Source organism: Nyctereutes procyonoides, unplaced genomic scaffold, assembly GCF_905146905.1.
Source record: "Nyctereutes procyonoides isolate TBG_1078 unplaced genomic scaffold, NYPRO_anot_genome, whole genome shotgun sequence".
In the NCBI taxonomy this organism is placed as follows: domain Eukaryota; kingdom Metazoa; phylum Chordata; class Mammalia; order Carnivora; family Canidae; genus Nyctereutes; species Nyctereutes procyonoides.
In genome coordinates, this window is record NW_026575043.1 from 14,526,584 (window position 1) to 14,547,440 (window position 20,857).

General features: G+C 39.1%; 1 long non-coding RNA gene across 1 annotated transcript; it reads right to left on the reverse strand.

Moving 5' to 3' along the window:
• Positions 1–1,484: 1,484 nt before the first annotated feature.
• LOC129507973 (uncharacterized) lies at positions 1,485–19,278 on the reverse strand. Its single transcript, XR_008664109.1, has 3 exons — positions 19,181–19,278; positions 2,207–2,339; positions 1,485–1,960 (listed from the first exon to the last, which is right to left on the reverse strand). It is a non-coding gene; the product is annotated as an uncharacterized LOC129507973 (long non-coding RNA).
• Between the last annotated feature and the right edge of the window lie 1,579 nt (positions 19,279–20,857).

The window sequence follows — 20,857 nt, forward strand, 5'->3', positions numbered from 1 at the left end:
CCAAGTTTTTCTTCATACTCTATGGTCTCTCCATGTACAACTTCATCCAGCCAGCCAGCCAGCCAGCCAGCCATTCCTTCAACACTTATTCATTAATTACTTACCCTATACTAGGTACCATTCATTATAGGCTTTGGAGACACAGCATGACAATGCTGACAAAGCCCATGACCCCATGGGATTTACATTCTAGCAGGAAGTGGGGGCAAATCATCAACAAACATATAAACACTGTGAAATAAAGAGTGCCAGGTCAGAGGTGGAGGGGACAGTGGAGAAATGCTCAGTAAGAAAGGGGAGACAGGGAGGCTACCAACCAAGAAGATGGCACTTGAGGAAAGACATCAAAAGAAGGGAAAATGAGTTAGGTGATCTTCCCAAGGAAGAGCATCTCAGCAAAGTAAACAATGAATGCAAATGTCTGACATGAAGAAGGTCTTCAAGTATTCAAATGACAAGGAGAAGAAAGTAAGATTACAGTAGGATAGGAATGAGGAGAGTGGCAGGAGATGAGCCCCCAAGGAGTCAGGGGCATGTCAGCCATGATTAGGAAAGCAGGTTTGTCTTAAAGGATATGGACACTATTATAGAGTTTTGAGCAGAGGGTAGATGCAATCTGACTTATGTTTTAAAAGGATCATTTGGGCTAGGTTGGGGACAAAAGGCCATTGGAGAGCAAGGGTGGAAGAGGGAGACCGGTTGGGAGCCTATTTCCACAGTCAAGACAGTTGACAAGATTGGAGGTCATTAGTGAGTGTGAAGTCCATGCAGGCTCGTTTGCTCATCCTCTCCACCCACCAATCCAGACAGAACTTCAAGTGGGGCTTCCAGCTCTTTAAAAAAAATATACACAAAACCATATTAACCATTTTCTATTTTATTGAAGATTCCTCTGGGAGGCCTGAAGAGGGGGACAATTTACATTGCAATCACCACAGCAAGCTATGCTGACAGTGTCATGTGACCATTACACCTTCCTGTGCACCTGCCTGGTAGACAGCTCTCCTTTCCCTTCTGGATCCCTGCTCCCTATAGAGTTATGATTTCTTTTCTCCCTACCATGCAAAGATACCCATTGCTGCCCTAGCTTCTACTCCCAGAAAGCACACAGTGAATCCCCCATGATGTTTGGAAAATAAATTGCCCTTTAATTAACAAGATCTCCTCTTCCCTCAAAGTGTTGAAACCATCCATTGTTACTTGGGTATGTTTTTGTAATCTGTCTCCTTACTTCAAAGAGTTCATCTGAACTATCTTCCCTAAAAAGAACTGTCAGTTGAAATTTTCTACATCTAATTGTGCCCATATTGAGCAAATATTTCTCTTTTTTTTAAGATTTTATTTATTTATTTATTTATTTATTTATTTATTTATTTATTTATTTATGACACAGAGAGAGAGAAAGACACTGACACAGGCAGAGGGAGAAGCAGGCTTCATTCCATGCAGAAAGCCAGACGTGGGACTTGATCCCAGGCCTCCAGGATCACACCCTGGGCCAAAGGCAGTGCTGAACTGCTGAGCCACCCAGGCTGCCTGCAAATATTTCTTTTAGTCTTATGACAGTGATTCTGTTGGTTCATGAGGATTTCCTCCAGTGGATCACATTTCTTAAGAACTGGCATATCACCACACCCTCAGCATTAGTAGCACTGTCTGTCACTTAGCAAATATTGGGGGACTAGCACTGAATGGGCAGAAATCGTTATCTTATTCTCCTGCAATGAACCACACTAAACAGATAAGTTGATGGTTTTTCTCTGTGTTTAATAAACTGCATGCAAACTAATAAACCATTGTTTCAAAGTGGAGTAGAGAAGTGCAAGTATCAGTAGTTCTTGCCTGAGACACTAATAAAATCCTTACCTTCCTTCTTCTCTTCCTTTCTCTTCATTCCTGGGTAGTGTGCATGGTTTCTGAGCCTTTCTCTTGCTTTGCCAGTTAGGTCCCCTATAGTATTCTGGGAGGGTTGGGGAGGACAAGGGGAAGGAATATCAGTATCCCATGGAGGATGGAGACTTCTCAGGGTTGGGGATCTAGTCCCTCCACATGCTGTTTGGCACCTGGGACATGTTGCTCTTGGTATCACACCAAGATATACACTTTCCATAGCAATTTGTCTAATCACACTGAGCAGAATAGGGATGAATTGCTTAATTCAGTAGGTCCCTTCTGACCTTCAGCATCTGGTTACAGAGGTTCTTACCAAGTGTGCCCAGTAACTCCTGTGAATCAGCTGTCACATGTCCTGCTTCATCACTTCTGGTCAACAGCTCCTAGATGTAGCTGGGAATGGAGGGTGACCACGAGGCAGCAGCACCATGAGCTGAAGAGCTGAACTGGGACAAACACACAAGCTCATTATGAGCTAGATCTTTTAAAAAGCTGCAAAGCATAGCAGATCTCTAGCATCTAGCCTGCCCTCTATATCATGCCAACCAGTAAAAATCTAGTTTATCAGTATTACTTTGTGTGGTTTTCTACACTAAATAAAAAACAAGGATCCTCAACAAATCATTGAATTGTATGATAGGTAGATTATGAACCACATGAGGGCTAAAGGTTGGGTCCAATTAGTATTCCCCAGAATAGTCTTGCCCACTGCCTGTCTCGTCGGGTGCCAAATTAACTTTTCTGAGCGAATAAATAAACCATGCCTTGTGTGCTTCCTCCGGGCTGGCTTTATCTTGCTAATTGTTGAGAAATTATGCTTCATCGTGTTCTTTAAAATAGCAAAGGAATCAAATCTCATGATATTCTTCAGTCTTCACATCAAATGCCTAGTAATTCCTCCTGCTGCGAGTCTTCATTATTCTCTTCTTGGTCTCAGAGGCTAATATATGTTTAAAGATCGTCATATCACTCACCCCATTCCCAATTCCTTTTTTTATATAAATTTATTTTTATTGGTGTTCAATCTGCCAACCTATAGAATAACACCCAGTGCTCATCCCGTCAAGGGCCCACCTCGGTGCCCGTCACTCAGTCACCCCTTTTTCTTCAACCACTTAAAAGAAGAAATACCTCTAATCCCAGTAGCAAAATCCTAATTAGATGCTTGGATCTTAAAACAAAGACTTAATGAGTGAGCTGTTGTTACCACCCCCGGGATGTTGACAAGGTCCCTCCCCAGCAGTGAGTCTCCCACCAGGAGCTGGCAAGGCTCCTACCACCCAGAAAGTGACAGACAAACCCACAGTAGATGCTTTGCCCTCAGGGTACCGCAAATGGAGAAGACAAAGGCAGGGCCTCCTCCAGAGGAGTGAGATAACCTGTCCTCCCTGTCCTTGTGTTTCCTAACCACATCCTCCGTGAAGAAGCAGAAAGAAGTCGAGTCTCAATTAGTCACCAGATGCACTCAGCATGTATCTGCTGACCTTATCTTTATGATAATTTCACAATAGCAACTGGAAGGGTAGATGCCCTTGTCTCCTTTGCTAGAGTGCAGGGGGAAAGAGACCCGTATGGAGGGAAAAGAAGACACACTGAGCTGAGCTTCATTCCCCAATGACGGGATCCACATTCCTAAGTCCAGATCTTGTGAGAAATAAAAAAGAAATTATTTCCCTGTGATTGACGGCAGAGTAGGTACACCAAGGTAAACAAAGATTCCAGCCTTTTAGTTTGCAGATCGTAACTTTCCAATTCAGAGTCACGCAGTCCTTTTTGGCAAGCTGGGCCCTCAGCTGAATAAAGGGTGATACTAGGATAGCAAATACTGTCTGAGGCCTCCTTAAGCTAATTTATTTAAAAAATTCCGTGTTCGTGAATCATATCTGGGATACGCCTAGAGCCTAGTTCCCTAGCCCCATAGAAGCAAATTGCTAGGCGCTGCCTTTCACTTCTTGTACTCTTCCTCAGATTGACTTCTTCATTTGAGATGGGTTTTCTCTCTTTAACTTAAAGTCTCTAGAAGGACTTCACTCACAGTAACCTAACTGGGAGGCAGGTACATGAAGGTGTAACCACAAATAGATGGAGCTGGCTGGGGTCCTACTTCAGGGTGGGTTTGGAACCAGGCATGTGTCCAAATACTTACCTGTGACTGGGACCTGGTAATGCCACATCCTTACCCCTGGTTCAACCAGAACTCTTAAGACTACAGTAAGTTTAAGAAAGAGCTCTAGATCTCACAAACCCTGGATATTTATAGAAAAAAATAAATGAATAATTAAGGAGAAAAAAATTTAAAAGATTACCAAAAAGATGAAGAAATTGTATTTCATCCACGCATGAGGTTTTCATAACTTATTAGTCTGAAAAGCTTCTTAAAGGAAAGCTGAAAACTGCTGGAACTCTCTTGTAAGTGCAGAGCACAAATATACATGCCCACACATATACACATAATTTATTTAAATCATTTGAATTGGAATATATTTGAAAAACATTTCCTCACTGACTGTTCAAGCCTCAGTGAAAAAGCCTCAGGACTCAAACATGGTAATAAATCATCCATCCAAATATTTGCATCAGACAACTAGAGCAAAAATAACAAAAATAAATGCCAGCAACCCACACCAGTCTAACTCGTAGTATTTCCTTGTCTGGGTAAATTGGTTGTAAGCCTTGCATCTTGTCCCCAAAGTGATTTTGGAAGATAAAAATTTCTACTGATAATTGATTTTAAATAGTGCTGAGTTTCATATATAAATTTCTTATGAAATATATTTATTTATTTTAGAGAGAGAACAAGTAGGGGGAGGGGCAGCAAGAGAGAGAGAGAGAGAGAGAGACAGGAAGCAGACTCCTCTAGAGCTCATGACCCTGAGCTCTACTCATCATGACTGAGTAGAAACCAAGAGTCAGGTAGTTAGCTGACTGAGCCATCTAGGTGCCCAAAATAAGTTTATTAATCAGAACTATAACATACTCGATTCTCTCTCTTTATCTTTTTCAGATTTTTAAACATTTTTGAGGCTATGCTTTCAGAATAGCCATCATGAACACGACTTTGGTGACTCAGAGATGCATGCTTTTCTGTGGAGCATACGCTGGGAAGGATCCTTCAGAGGCAAAGTCCATGCAGTACTCAACACGTTATCCCAGGGCCCAGTGCGGTGCCTCATGGTAGTGACCAGTCACAAATGTAGAAATGGAAGAATGGTTTTGAAAGAACATCCAAAGTAAACGAGGAAGTATTTGAACTAGTTGACTTCAAAAGCAGAACATCACTGTATTAACTTTGGGGACACAATTTTCAAATGCCCTTGTCCTTTGACAAGTAATGGGAGGCTCAAGCAGAAGCTTCATAAAAGAAGCTTATCAGATAGCAGGCAGCACATACACTTCACTCTTTCATCCGTGTATTCATTCAGCAAACATTCATTACCGATACTACCATGGTAAATCATTGTGACAAAAGATGTGGCAATGCGGAAGAGTCACTCACTGCCTTCCCAGGATTAAGGAGATAATACAAATATTCTTGCTTCCCCTTCCATTCCTTTGTGATTTGCTTGGTAGCCACCAGAATTTGTTGATTAAAAAAAAAAAAAGATTGAATTTGCTATGGGCATTCATTCATATTCCCTTCAAACAGGATTTTTTAATTTCAGCACCATTAACATTTTGGACCAGATGATTCTTTGTTGCTGAGTGCTGTCCCACTCACTGATAGATGTTTAACAATATCCCTGGTTTTTACCCTCTCTATGCCAATAGCACTCTCCCCGCCATAACAATCAGAAGTGTCCCCTGGGGAGCAAAAGCATCCTAATGGAGAGTCACTGATTTAAAAGAGGCGGGCAACAGGAAGTGATATGGATGGCTGAGTAGGGCAAAAGTTAAGAGAAATTAGGAAATGGACTCGTGTGTGTGTGTGTGTGTGTGTGTGTGTGTGTTGTGTTTTAATGGAAGGTATAGAATTTCAGTTGCCTAATGATTTTTTAACATCACTTTTAAAGGTTTGCTTCCTGTTAGGATATAAGAAGTAGCAAGAGACCATTGCAAAAACTCATCCAGACAAACTATAATTATCATTTAAACTATAAATTAAAAAAAATAAACTATAAATTTATAGTTTAATTTAAATTATAAATTTATAGTTTAAAGAAATTATAGTTTAAAGAAATTCTCGTTTAAAGAAACCTATAAGAGATGTAGAGAAATAAATTTAAATGGCATGGATTTCAGGAGAGAGAGGCCCATGACTGCTTCAAGCCTTGGCTGAAGTGAGGATTGGAAGAGCCTTCTGTAGATGGGGTGAGGAGAAGTCAGTTGGACTTTTGATGGACTTTTGATGTTCACTGGTTGGCTGGGATGGTGGGCTGGAGTCTTAAGGAACCCTAGTATGCACTCACTCTCTAGTTCTTGCCTATGGATTGTCACTTGTACATAGTCTGGGGGCAAGAAAGTCCTGAGAGATCTCCCCTGTGAGATATGAGATGGATGGGGCCTTTGACAAATGCAAGGCAGAAGCTGCTAACTGCTGGAGATAGGGCAGGAGAGCTGATAGAAACCCTACAGGGCACTCTAGGCTTCCACTGGAGGGAGAGTAGAAGAACTACAAGGTTACCTCTGAGATGCTCTAGGACTTCAATAAGAGCCAAAGGCTGGGATCAGGACAGAAGAACTAAAATAACAACAGAGGGATCCCTGGGTGGCACAGCGGTTTGGCGCCTGCCTTTGGCCCAGGGCGCGATCCTGGAGACCCGGGATCGAGTCCCACGTCGGGCTCCTGGTGCATGGAGCCTGCTTCTCCCTCTGCCTGTGTCTCTGCCTCTCTCTCTAGCTCTCTCTCTCTGTGTGACTATCATAAATAAATAAAAAAATTAAAATTAAAAAAAAATAAAAAATAAAATAACAACAGAGCCTCAGCCTGCCTCCACTACAAAGTTTACTCACCAAACCTCTACACTGAAAGTTTGACAGAAGAGGGAACATGCCTCTTCTCAGTGTAAAAGAATTGGTCTGGGTCTCTAATGTTCTTATTAATACACAATGTCTGGTATTAAATCTAAAATTAGGAAACTGAATATCTAAAATTAAGGAACATATGAAAAAGTATGAAAGCAAACCTGCAAAGAAAAATAGTTAATATAATCAGAGCTCAAGAAGTATTGATATTTTCAGAAAGGATCTTTAAAATTATATATATATGCTTAAATATATATTATATGCATATATAATATATGTATATCCACATAATCCTTAATGAAATATCAGCAGTTAAAATTCAGAAACATATAAAAAGGGCAGCCTGGGTGGCTCAGCGATTTAGCACCACCTTTAGCCCAGGGTGTGATCCTGGGGACTGGGGATCGAGTCCCACATCAGGCTTCCCTGCATGGAGTCTGTTTCTCTCTCTGCCTGTGTCTCTGCCTCTTTCTCTCTGTGTGTCTCTCATGAATAAATAAATAAAATCTTAAAAAAAAGAAACATAAAAAGTCATCATCAATAGATAAAAGTCATGACCAAGTGGGGTTTAAACAGAAATGCAAGATTGGTTTAATGTGTGAAAGTGAATCAATTTAACTTGAATGAGTGAATTTATTAGGAAAAGAAAGAAAAAAATAATTATCTCAATAAATGCAGAAAATCCACTAGATGAAATTCAACACCCATTCATGCTAAAAACTATCAGCAAACTAGAAATAGAAAAAACCTTTCTCAAAAAAAGAAAAAAGAAAGAAAAAACCTTTCTCCATCTAATTACAAGCTATTCTTCAAACTAGTGACACTGACTGCCTTTCCTCTAGGATTGGGGTTAAGGCAAGAACATCAACTCCTACTTCTATTTTGCAATATTCTAGAAGTTGTGGCAATTGTAGAAGACAAGTAAATGCAATAAAAAGTGTGAAGATTCTAGAGGAGGAAACCAGACTGTTATCCAAAGAAAATAATTTTATGCATAGAAAACACTATGGAGGGGGATCCCTTGGTGGCTCAGTGGTTTAGCGCCTGCCTTCTGCCCAGGGTGTGATCCTGGAGTCCCCAGATCGAGTCCCACATCAGGCTCCCTGCATGGAGCCTGCTTCTCCCTCTCTGTGTCTCTGCCTCTCTCTCTCTTTCTCTTTCTCTCTCTCTCCCTCTGTCTCTCATGAATAAATAAATAAAATCTTAAAAAAAGAAGAAGAAAATGCTATGGAATGTGTACAAATATTAAAACTAATAAGTAAATTTAGCAAAGCGTCAGGGTACAAAGTCACCACACCCCACTGCATGCACTATACTCTAGCAATGAAAAATTGGCAAATAAAAAGTTTAAGACATTATTTATGATATCACCACCAAAAACTTAAATAACCAGGAATAAATGTAGTGAAAGGTATGCCAAATCTCTACACTTTGAAAACTACTAAACATTGTCAATAGAAATAAAACCTATTTAAATAAGATGAAATACTATTTTTAAAAGCTGGTAGACTCAACATGTGAAGACATCCATTCTCCCTAATTGATGATAAATTCTACCTAATTCTAATAAAAAAAAATCCAGCTGATTCTTTTAAAGAAAATGACAAGCTGATTCTAAAATAAATATAGAAATCCAAGGGATTTGGAACAACCAAAACAATTTTGATAAAGAAAAAAAAAGTTGGAAGACTTACATGAACTAATTTTAAGACTTACTCTGAAGCTACAAGAAATGATATATGTCTGTGAAACCAAGTGAGTCCAGAAATAGATCAATGGAATAGAACAGAATACTGAGAAGTGGGCATACACATGTATATACTAACTGATTTTCAACCAAAGCATCAAGTTATTCTAATAAGGAAATAAAAGTCTTTGAACAAATCTTTTGAACTGTTTGGACACCTGAGTATTTGGGGAAAAATGAATCTTGACTTTCTACTTCATACCATACATAACAATTAATTTGATACGGATCATAGACCATAAATATGTCAAGGCAAAATATAAAACTTCTTTGAGAAAATTTATGAGAATATCACAGTCATTGGGAAGGCAAAGTTTTCTTAAACAGGTCATAAAAAGCACATAAAAGAAGAAATTCCTAAGTCAAACCTCACAAAAATTAATTTCTATTCACCAGAAGTCATAATTAAAAAATGAATTATCAAACCACAGACTGGAAAATACGCATGTAATATATATACATTTGATAAAAGATTCATATGCATAACATATAAAAACTCTTAAAAAACAAAAACAAACAGGCAAAAAACGTAGCCCTATTTGTAAAAATAGGCAAAGAATTAGAAAAGACAGGTCACAAAAGAACAAATTGCCAATTTTTGAGCTCGTGAAAAGCACTCAACATCACAGATTATGGAGTGCTTTCAACTGACACCACAGTAGGATATTATTTCACATAAATTAAGATAGCTGAAATAATAAAAAGCGAAAATACCAAATGCTGGCATAAGTAAAATTAAAATATTGATGATTCCATATATGGAGCAATTGAAACTCTTGTTTTGCTAGTAAGAGTGTAAAATGGTAAAACCACTTGGGAAAAGTTTTGGAAGTTTCCTATAAACTTGCCATATATCTGCTTACAGTCCTAAAAGTCTACTTACACAAGAGAAATGGGAAAAACATGAGCACATGAAGACTTTTACAACAACGTCCATAGCAGTCTTAATAATAGCTGCAGACTGAATACAATCCAAGTGCACCCAATCAGGAGAATTGATAAACTTATTATGATGTATACATACAACGGAATACTACACAGAAATAATGTGATGCAAACAATGACATGGGCAACCCTCAAAAACATCATGTTGAGCAAAATTAACCAGACCCAGAAAAAGACATATCACTTCCGATTTATAAAGGCAAAACTAATTGATGGCAAGACAAATCCGAGCAATGGTTTCCTCCAAGTTCCATCAGACGGGGGCGGGTAGGTGGAGTGAGAGAGTGTGTGTATGAGGTACTGGCTGAAAAAGGACGTGATTTATTTCTCTAGGTGATGGAGATGTTCTACACCTTGGTTTAGATAGGTCTAGAAAGTTGTCAAATCCCACCAAGCTGTAGAATTAAAGTCTACATAGTGTAATCCATAAACTTTTTTTTTAATATAAAAGATGCATCATTTATAAAACTGCTTGAAAGACTAAAGGCAAAATCTCTGAAAATATTTTTTGGAGGAACACGAAACAAAAACTTCCTGAAACCAATTGGCCACAACACTGTTACAACCCAATGAAAAGCGGACTCTTTGCATCTACTCCCTGTATACTTGAGCACAACCCTTTTTGGCATTGCAGTTGTGTCTGGTTTCGTAGAGATGCTAATTCCTTGGGCCCTGGATCAGAGTCATGGAATTGACCAAGTGGAAAGACCAGTGCAATTAGCCAAAAGAGTGCGAATGCTCAGCTTGGTCTTGAAGTCAAGTGTCAATCAACAAACACATCCTGCCAATTGATGCTCATCATCACTTTTAGTTCTAGGTCACAGGTGGAAAGAAACATACTCACAGGGCACCTACATCTGTCAAAGAGTTCAAGGAGTCAAATTCTCCAAGCTGCTCAAGGCCAATCAGCCACAAAAAGGATTGCTTACACACAGGCCAGTTATTCCCGATGCACTCTCTTTCCCTGGATATATTTGTTGATGGGCATGAGCAAGCAAAGAAAGCTTCGAGTGAAACCCAAGCACTAGTAAGAAATTAGAGTTGACACGTCAGTGTGGAGTGGGTGGGGAAGGAGGGAGTGGGGACAGCATCTCCTATGTCAAGCATATTTCCCAGTAGCTACAATGCTCCATACTCTCTGGTGTGTCTTTTCCCATGGAAGAAGTTCTTTGTGAAAGAGGGGGAGGTAAGCTAGCTCGTGGGAAAAAGACGTCTCTCAGACTGTGAGCAGTGAATTGGCTTGTACCCAAGTAATGTCCTCAAGGTGTGCCATGAGAGATGAAATCACTTGGCTCATTTTACCATCTTCAGGATGGCGTCAAGACCTGACAAAGCCAGGCAACATGTACAAGGAAGCTCATCTGAGGCAGGACTATGGCAGTGAAGGAACCTTCCTTATGCAGCCAGGATGGGGACCTTATGCAAGAAAATTGCATGGGAGGTCTTTGCTTTGAATAGGAAAGCTAGGTTTTGGAACAATGAAGTGAACTGAAGTAAGTAAAAATGCACATCTGATGCCCAGGCCAGACCAAGACATATATGGCTCCTTGAGGCATGCGGCAATCCTGGCATCCCTTCAAACTATTATTCTGTACATATTTGTTCAGCATATATTTAGTGAAGAAAGGGGACAAAAATGCTTTTTGGGAGGAGGAGGTAAACTTTCTTGAAATATAACACACGCACAACATATATCATAATGTACAGCTCCAAGAATTCCAACAAAGTGAACACACCCATGTTTTCAGCACCCGGACCAGGAAATAGAACATCAGAAGTCCCTCAGGCTCTCTGCTAGTCATGACCACCGCCGCCCCCCGCCGCCCCTCACAAGGGAGTGACTCTCTTGACTCCTAACCTCAAAACTGCTTCTTTAAATTCATGATTTTGTAAAGCTTCTTATGTTGATGTATTACTAAATTTATCATTTCAACTTATTAGAAATAATCTTTCATTTCATGGCTTATTCTGTTGCCTATAGCTAGAGAGCAATTTTTATTCACACTCTTCAGTAGGGTTCAGCGACATGCCTGTAATGATAAAGCATTTCCCTGGAAAGGCCTCTCGTCAAGCCTTATTTGGGTTCAGAATGTCGGCTGCCTATTACTGGTGACTTTGGGTGATTGTCAGGTGGCCGGACTCAGAGACGGTTAGCGATCTGTCGTTGCCCGAGTAACATATTCATGCACACAAATAGCAGAGGTAGGTTGATGCTAGGAAGGTCTTTATTTCTACCGAAGGACACTATCTACTTCAGCAGAGGCAGAACAAAGCTCTGTTTTGCCAGTGGTGAAAAGAGTTTCTGGTGGGAACCTGAGCTTACAAGCACTGTTTTTCTGATTTATTGCAATGATATGTTAGCACCATTTCTTAGAGATTGGTATCCCAGCAATCAATGTCCAGTCTTTTATCTCAAAAATATTGCAAGATTTTTTTTCCCATTCTGTAGCTTGACAAGACCTTACTGTCTTCTGGACTAAACCTTTGTACGGTTCTCAGTTCAGGTTTGTAGAGGAGTTTAAAGCCAAGGATGGGAGAGATTCAAATCATTCTCCCCAAAATATGGGGTTGGGATCGTCATTTCTATTGCCAGACATTGAAAGAGTGCCTTTTCTACATGTTGAAGGCACAGCGATAAATAACACCCAGTTCCTCCCCTACAAGAGCTCACTGTCAAATGGGGAATGAGATGTATAAACAAATACCAGAGTAGAGACAGCAAAGCCCTTTTGCCTTGAGGAGTCCAGGAAGACCATGTATAAGAGAAAACATTTGAAGGAAGTCTTGAAAATAAATAAAATTTCACCAGCATAACTGTGAAGAAAGGACATTCCACTGAGGAAGCAGTATCCGAAAATCCAGAATGGAGAAAAAGCTTGAAGTCCGAAAGAAGAACAGCTAACAGAAGAGTTTTTCAATTATAATCTAAAGGACACCTGCATCAGAACCATTCGGATGCTTGCTCAAATGAAGTTTGTTGCATCCTACCATGTATCAGATCCTAATGTCTGGGGTTTGTGACCTAGGGACATTCGTTTTTGGCAAACTTTACAGGTAATTCTGTTTCACATAAAATTTGAGAGACATTGCCTTAAAATAGTCTCTAAAATAGGAGGTAGACACTGGAGGGTGAAGATACGACAGGAGAAGTAAGTTGGAGGCACACAGCAACAGGTTTGTGTCAGGGGGGCTGATCTCTGGTGTGTTCTTTTATGTGGAAAGTTAATCTTTACAATCACATAGGTGGTAGGTACTGTTATTTCCAACGTTATGTATGAATAGATGGAGACTCAGGAAGGTAAAATAGCTTTCCAAAGGTCGCATAAATTGTGGATCCATGATTTGAATCCCAGTATGCCTGACCCAGTGACCATGCTCATAGTCATCTCACTGCATTTGGGCTACTATCCTTATCGTATTTGTGCTGACCTGGCTCCCCTTCCTTCTCATATTTCCCTCGTAAACAGGGTCTCCCTCAGCTGGGTACAGTGATTGGATGGAATTAGAACTCATCTGCAGATCCGCAATTGCCTCAGGGAATGAGCCGGCTGGAGCCCTTTGTGCTCCTGATCACATCCCCTCCTGACTGGTGATCAGAGTTCAACTCCGTGCCCCAGACCTTCATCCATAGGTAGCACAGGAAGATTTGATTTTGATTCTTTCTGAGCACTTGTTTGATTTCTGGTGTCATCTTTTGGTTTCCTGCCCCAAACATTTGATGAACTTTGTAAACAGTTGATGATTTGTAGACATCTTTGTCTCTGTTGAGTGGAAGGTAATGGAGAATGTGGTTAATCTCTTCTCTTTGTCTATTTTGAGCTCAAATCAACTAAGAATTTCATGTCAACCAGGAAGTGAATGTCTGGACTGGTGAGTTTTGTATTTCTGGGTTTATGATTGAGCTAGCTGAAATTTTAGAATTGAAATCATAAGCTTTCTCTACGTGGGAGTCTATATGCTGATACACTTGTAATTTAGAAAGGCCTTTGCCTCTCGTAAGAGTGTGTAATGTTTTCCTATCTCTTTTTTTTAAAGATTTTATTTATTTGTTTTCCTATCTCTTGATGGTATTAATACACTAGATTAGAAAATCTCTTAAATTAAAGGAGCTCCAGTCTGATTGGCTTAGAGATAAATAAGCATTTACATAAATTAAATATTTCTAAAATTCCTAGAAATATTTAAAACATTGGATCTTTAACATTTTCAGTGTGGGGAGAAAAACATATTCTTATAGAAACCAACTCAGAAGAAAGAAAGAGAAAGAAAGAAAGAGAGAGAGAGAGAGAGAGAGAGAGAAAGAAAGAAAGAAAGAAAGAAAGAAAGAAAGAAAGAAAGAAAGAAAGAAAGAAAGAAAAAGAAAGGAAAGAAAGAAAGAAACTCAAAAATAATTTAAGAATTTGAGTTCACATAATTTGGGTAAGTTTTGACAAGTAATACTAGCTTAATAATTTTGTTTTAATAAAAACAGCTGTTAAAATGAAAACAGCTGTTTTCTCTTATTGGTGTTAAATGTAATGTAAGCATAGATTTTTATTCTACTTGTGTTTATGTTCTTTCTCAACTTTATAGATTTACTGATTGAATAAGCTAACATGATGTCTAGTAAATGTTTAAGACAATGAAAAATGTAAATTTATGTTTTACCCAGTTGAATTATTATTCTGAAAAAATTTATTTCAGCAATAATTATGTTTTGCAGTATGTCATTTTGAAGAGATTTGCAAGATCTTTAAGAAATTTAAAACCTTGAAACTTGCCATACTGAGTAAATGAATAGATATTCATTATGTGGCTAGATTATTATAATTTTACCTTTTCTTTTTATGTAGTCTAGAGGCGCCATGGATGTATGTGTGTATGTGCATATATACATATATTTTTTAAAAGTTCCCTGGAAAGTCACCATGGCTTATTCCTTCATCTGTATTAAAAAAGAAGTACTAGAAATAATTAGACTTTTGAAGAGTTACATTGATGAGTTAGTACACCAGAAGAGATGCTTAACTTTCCCTAGGTAAAATGTGTATGGATATGATTTTATAAATATTTCAGAAATTGTATGTTATATGAGATATCCCTAGAAAATTATCAGTGTCCTCATTGTCTGTGATATGTTTCTATGTATCAGAGTCCTAGTACTGCTTTGTCTAATATTAGGCAATAATAATGCAGCGCTGACAGTCATAATCTCAATTTTTATTTTTATTTTTTTTCAATTATTTTTTTAAATATTTTATTTATTTATTTGAGAGAAAGAGGAAAAAGTGGGGGAGGGGCAAAGAGAGAGCAGACTCCCTGCTAAGCAGGGACCATCCCACTCCCCACTCCCAGCTGCAGGGCTCTATCCCAGGACCCTGGGATCATGACCTGAGCCAAAGACAGATAGACAGATACTTAACTGACTGAGCCACCCAGGCACCATCAATTATTTTTTTTTAAATATTAACTTGGGGCGGGGGGTGGGGGTGACTGGGTGATGGACACTGAGGGGGGCACTTGATGGGATGAGCACTGGGTGTTATTCTATATGTTGGCAAATTGAACACTAATAAAAAATAAATTTATATAAAAATATATTAACTTGATCACAATTCTATTTCTTTAATTTGAATCTGGCATCTTTGGGACAGTGATTTTCAGTTTGGTATTCACATCACTCACTTATGGAGTTTTATTAACATATTGATGTATAAGACGTAGTCCAAACTTATAGAATCTCTTTGATATTCTTGACATATTCTTGAATATTTCACTGTACATTTGGTATGCTATATTCATGGTATATTGTGTCAAGATTATTACAGTTATATCTGAGGATTTTTTAAAGATGACGTTCATCTATTTTTATAAACTAGATGTAATATCCATTCTTCTCTGAAATAGGAGTAGCAGTTGTGTTTATAATTACTTTGTCTCAAACTTTTTTGGATTGACTTTTTATCTTGTTTTGTATGCCACATAAACAACCACATTTTTTCGGTCAGTTGCACTATTCTTATAATGAACAATCCTCAAATATTTCACTACTGAAAATGGTCAGTAATAAGTTTACCACAGCCATTTAAAATCTTATGTCATCTACAGAAAGTTCTTTGTTTTACTCCGTTGCTTCCCTAAAGCTCTTGCAATCAGCTACAGGCCAGAGTATTTCACCTTCAACACAGAAGTACTTTGGAGTATAGAGTTCTGGTGGCATCACTTAAACAAGTGGGCTGAGATCATACCAGTGGACTGAGTTAGGATTTCTGGAACTCTAGCTGAGAAACACATGAACTCATGACAGGGAAGAACAAGATTTAATTAGATAAGACTCAATGAGCTGATGAAGAATGACTGTGTTTTTGTCTGGAATGTGGTTGTTCTAATATTCTATTTTCTGAGGAATAAGGAAGCCCTTACTTTTTTCTCTTCTACTCTCTGTAATGGATAATTTAGTGGACGCTGTTTTTGTCAACTGAAAGATTTGCAAATGATACCTTGTTTTTCTTGCCCAATTAATCCAGAACTCAGGAACTCTCCTTGAGTATTTTTGTATTCGTGGCAATAGTTTTGCATAGGTTCAGTAAGGATCTGTCCTTGTTACCATGACATAATTGAAAATATGGGTTACACAACCAAGGCCTTGCCCGGAATGTCATATTTGACAATGTTGCTTATTTAATCAGATATGACTAGCCACTTTGAAGAAATTAAGGTCAGCTTTATGGACTCAGTATTTACAAAGCTCTCAGGGGCAAACAGCCCAGATACCTGACATAAATTCCCAGCCTTATAGGTAAGTAAGAAAGGTCATTTCCAGGAAGGCCCATGAATCTCAGAATATTTGGGTAACTTCAAGAAGAAAAGAATTTGCCCAGATGTGGGCTACTACAGCTGAAATCTGGTAGCAAGCTTTCAGCTTGACATTTTAACATCAAGAGGCTTTTTTAAAAGTCCAGTCTGAAATTCCTTATAAAAATTTCCAGAAAGTAAACTTAAAATGGCCTATATGGTAAATTACCATTCCTATTATACCTATCTAGATAACTATGCCAAATTTAATTAAACTAACCTGATCAAGAATAACTTTTCTTTGAGGTTATCTTTGACCAAAACTGGGGTGACTGTAGAGAGAATTTTGGTTTTGTTTGTTTTGTTTTGTTTCTTTTTGAGAATTTTGAATCTCAATGAAAACTATATGTCATATAGCAGACCCTTCCAGGTTACCAGATTCTGACCCTGTTCATTGTCTTTGAACTATTTTAGATAGAACTCTTTTAAAATTGTGGATAACTGATGCCTATACAAACTCTGTCTTGCCTCTGGCTCTTTGAACTATCTTGCTCCCTACCTGTGGAAAAATCAGTGTGGGTACCTACCTGTAAATTGGACTGGCTCCTTTCCAAATTGTCAATCTTTATTAGATTTTCAATCCTTCCAGTTTCCTTCAATATCTGACCATAATCCTTCAAACTAAGGTTTCCAATTTTTCGCCCTGCTACCTGACTCAGTGTCACTGAGAACTGGAGCCTACTACCCAGGTCCCTGTGAGGACTCTAAGTTGCTTGGCAGCTGGCCCTTTCTGTAGGGCCCAAAGAACACTGCGAGCTAAAGCCCAATGGCTTGACATATGTCTCAAAGAACTCAGCACCACAGCCAGCCATTCACAGGTCTGATTTCTCCCTGAAAAGGCACAACCTGGACCATTAAATAAGCCTGATAGAATGCTAGGTTCATGTATGGACTGAGGAAACATGATCAAAAGCATCAACATCCTAACCCAAGAGTTCCTAGAAACTCAAAAAGCAGTGGTACATACCATAGAGTATTCCTCCACTGGCCTCTTGAAACCCAGTGGGCTGCTTACCCTCAGAGTTCAGCTCCCAGCTCCCCATTTTAATATAACCTTTAATGTTCACATTTCTCTTTTTCATTGTAAGCATCTCCCTTTTAAGGGGCCTGATCTGGGGGATCCCTGGGTGGCGCAGCGGTTTAGCGCCTGCCTTTGGCCCAGGGCGCGATCCTGGAGACCCGGGATCGAATCCCACGTCGGGCTCCCAGTGCATGGAGCCTGCTTCTCCCTCTGCCTGTGTCTCTGCCTCTCTCTCTCTCTCTCTCTCTGTGACTATCATAAAGAAATAAAAATTAAAAAAAAATAAGGGGCCTGATCTCCAGGATGCTATAACCATTGCTCTTTACCATCACTTATTAATAGCTGCTTCATTCACTTTAGCAGGAGCCATACAAAAATCTTTGTAAACTATTTCTGAGACCTTGTTCTGCCCCACTCTGGAGGGTTATAATTGCTGAATTGTTCGATGATGAATAGACATTCATCCTAAACAAAAAAGGAGGACTGACAATGTCAAACTTTATCTGAGCTTTGTGTTCCTCAAAAGCAAGGGTTAAGAATACTCCTTCCCCTTTAGGGTTCTGAGAAATGGCTAACCACAAAATACCACCCTGATCTTGAATATTTCTCTCTGCTCTTTCTCAACAACTCAGAGGATACCCTCTCCAGCCTTCCTGGAGACTCTCATAGGACTATTGGACAACTTCTTTGTTTCCTTGCTTCTATAAAACCCTGGTCTCCTTTCCTTTTCTTGAAACAGTCTTCATTGATGAGCATTTTCCTAATTGTAAAGGCCTGAATAAAATCATTTCCTTAATTGCCCTGTGCATTTTGTCTTTCACCAAAATGAGAGACACCACCCATGGCCACTGAACAGAGAAAAATGAACCAGTTACTAGGGGGAGCAAGCCAGTGAACAATGTGTACAGGAGGGTGATTGGTAATGGCCTCTTAGCAAGCTCTGCAAGCCTGAAGAAGACATTTAAGCTAACAGTTGGTTCAGCAGTTTCTACTCATATACCAAGTGGGAATTCTTGACATGGTGCAAGGACGCTTGTGACCATGTGGCAAATTGTAGGAGATTGGCAGAGTATCTGAGCTACAGCAGAATTTTATGTGTGGTCAAGTACAGAGGCTTCCGGTGGAGTTATTTCATTCTGTTAGACACAAGTTTAGTAAAATTTTCTAAATTTAGTTGAAAACTATTAGAATTGTTTTCTTTCTAATGTTACATCCCCAAATTTTAATTTAGTTGAATGCCACTTGAAAATAAGAGATTTCTGGGGCACCTGGGTGTCTCAGTGGTTGAGCATCTGCCTTTGGCTCAAGTCATGATCCTGAGGTCCCGGGATTGAGTCCCTCATCAGGCTCCATGCAGGGATCCTGCTTCTCCCTCTGCTTATGTCTCTGTCTCTCTGTCTCTCATGAATGAATAAATAAAATCTTAAAAAAAAAAAGAAAAGAAGAGATTTCTATCACATTTGCTATTGTCATGTTGCTTTAAGATTTTTCAATATTGTTAATTACACTTTCTGGGTTTTAGCAGAATGATTAATCAGAAAAATCAACACCACTTAGAAAAATAAATTTCTGACTTTATTTATTGTGATTGTGCTGCTTCAAGATTTTCAGTACCATTAAATTAATTACCCTTTCTGGATTTTACTAGGATAAATCACTTCTTGATGAAAAAGATACCTATATACTTTTACTATGAGCCAGTCACGTGAGCAAATTAGGTTACATTCTTCCTATTATATCATTTGTAGACAAAGCATTTTATTGAGACTATTACATACCTTTGGCAGAATTCAGAACCAGTGGTATTTTGCTTAGTGAGGGGCTCAAGGACCATTCTTCTCAGTCTCCTCCCATGAAACCTTCCCTGAAACCACCACTCTTCCTCTCCCTGTCTCCAGGCAGAATTGATCATTGCCACTTTTATACCATCATAGGACTTGTTTGTCCCCTGGTGTCACCTTTATTACTGTACTTTTCTTAGTCACAAAGCACAGTGCGTCAGATTATCTGGGTCATACCAGGCTCTGCCTCCTAATTAGTTGCGTGACCTGGGGCAAGTTACTACTCAGTCTCTCCCCGAGTTTCCTCATCTATAAAATAGGGTAAATAAAAGTACCTGCCTCATAGGGTTATAGTCATGAGGAAGTGAGTTGATGAGGGCAAATCTCTCCATAGAGTATCTGGCACATAGTGAGCACTAAGTAAATGTTAACTATCGTTACATGTGTTTGTCTCCTTTGTTATTACCAGTCCCACAAGGTCTGGAAACATTTGCTGTTCATCCCCTCTAAGCTCCAGACCCACATATCCAATTGACCATTTCACATTTCACTTGGTTGAACAAAGCATATCAAATTCATTGCATCTATACTGAAATATTTACAGATGAGATGACAGTGATACTATGGATTGCCTTCAAAGTAATCCACGAAGGGAACGCAGAATGTGGGTAGAGGTGAAATAACACTAATCCTATCTTGACAACTATATGATGGTTATACAGGGCTTATTATACTAATCTTTCAAATGTTGGGTATATTCAAAAATATCCATAATAAGGAATTTAAAATTCAAGTTGTCCAATACCAAAATTATAATACTTTCTGTTCTTCTTTCTCAGTCTGGTCCTTCTCTAGTGCTCCCTGCCTCAGTGGATAACATTCATTATTCTATAAGCAGAGAATGACAATGAAATGTCTTTTTGAGATGGGGAAATAGCATGAATTATTTCTTAAGTTCTTTCTAGCTCTGGATTCATTGAAATTATGATTAAAGCATTTGGGGAAGATTATTATGATGATGGTGAAATGGATGAATTGGACTAGAGAGAAATAAAAAGATCCATCTCACTGTGACAAATAATTACCACTAGAGTGGAGCCTGAATAAAGGAATATTTCAACTACACAAATTCCCCCAATGAGACCCCTGTAAGTGGGTCTTACGAACTTAACATCTGGCCTGGTTGGGGGCCACCAGGAATCTGATCCCAAATTTTTTACCTGTCTGTTCCAGTTGGTCACTGCCCATGCCATGCCAGTGGTAGCTTCATCCTAGATACTTCCACAGCAGTTTAGGGTGGAGGACCAGAATGACTCAGAATATGAAAGTGAAGAAATAAGATACAGAAACACACACACACACACACACACACACACACCAAAAAAAAAACCCTCTGAGCCAACAAGTCTGCATGTCAGATCCCCAGTGTGCTGCCTCTTAGAGCTATGAACAGCCTGTCATACTTGGGACCCATCATTTCCATTAGTCAGTGGAAACAGAGGCCTAGGCCCTCTGTTTTCATTATCCAATGGCACCAGCTCTAGATCATTCTCTGATTATTCTGGGGAAATGGCACAACCTCTGCCATTCATTTATCACGGCAATTTCTTCCCATGTGTTGGACCTATGGCTGGTAGTTGTCAATAAAGCATTCCATGGTACCAGGTTTGAAAA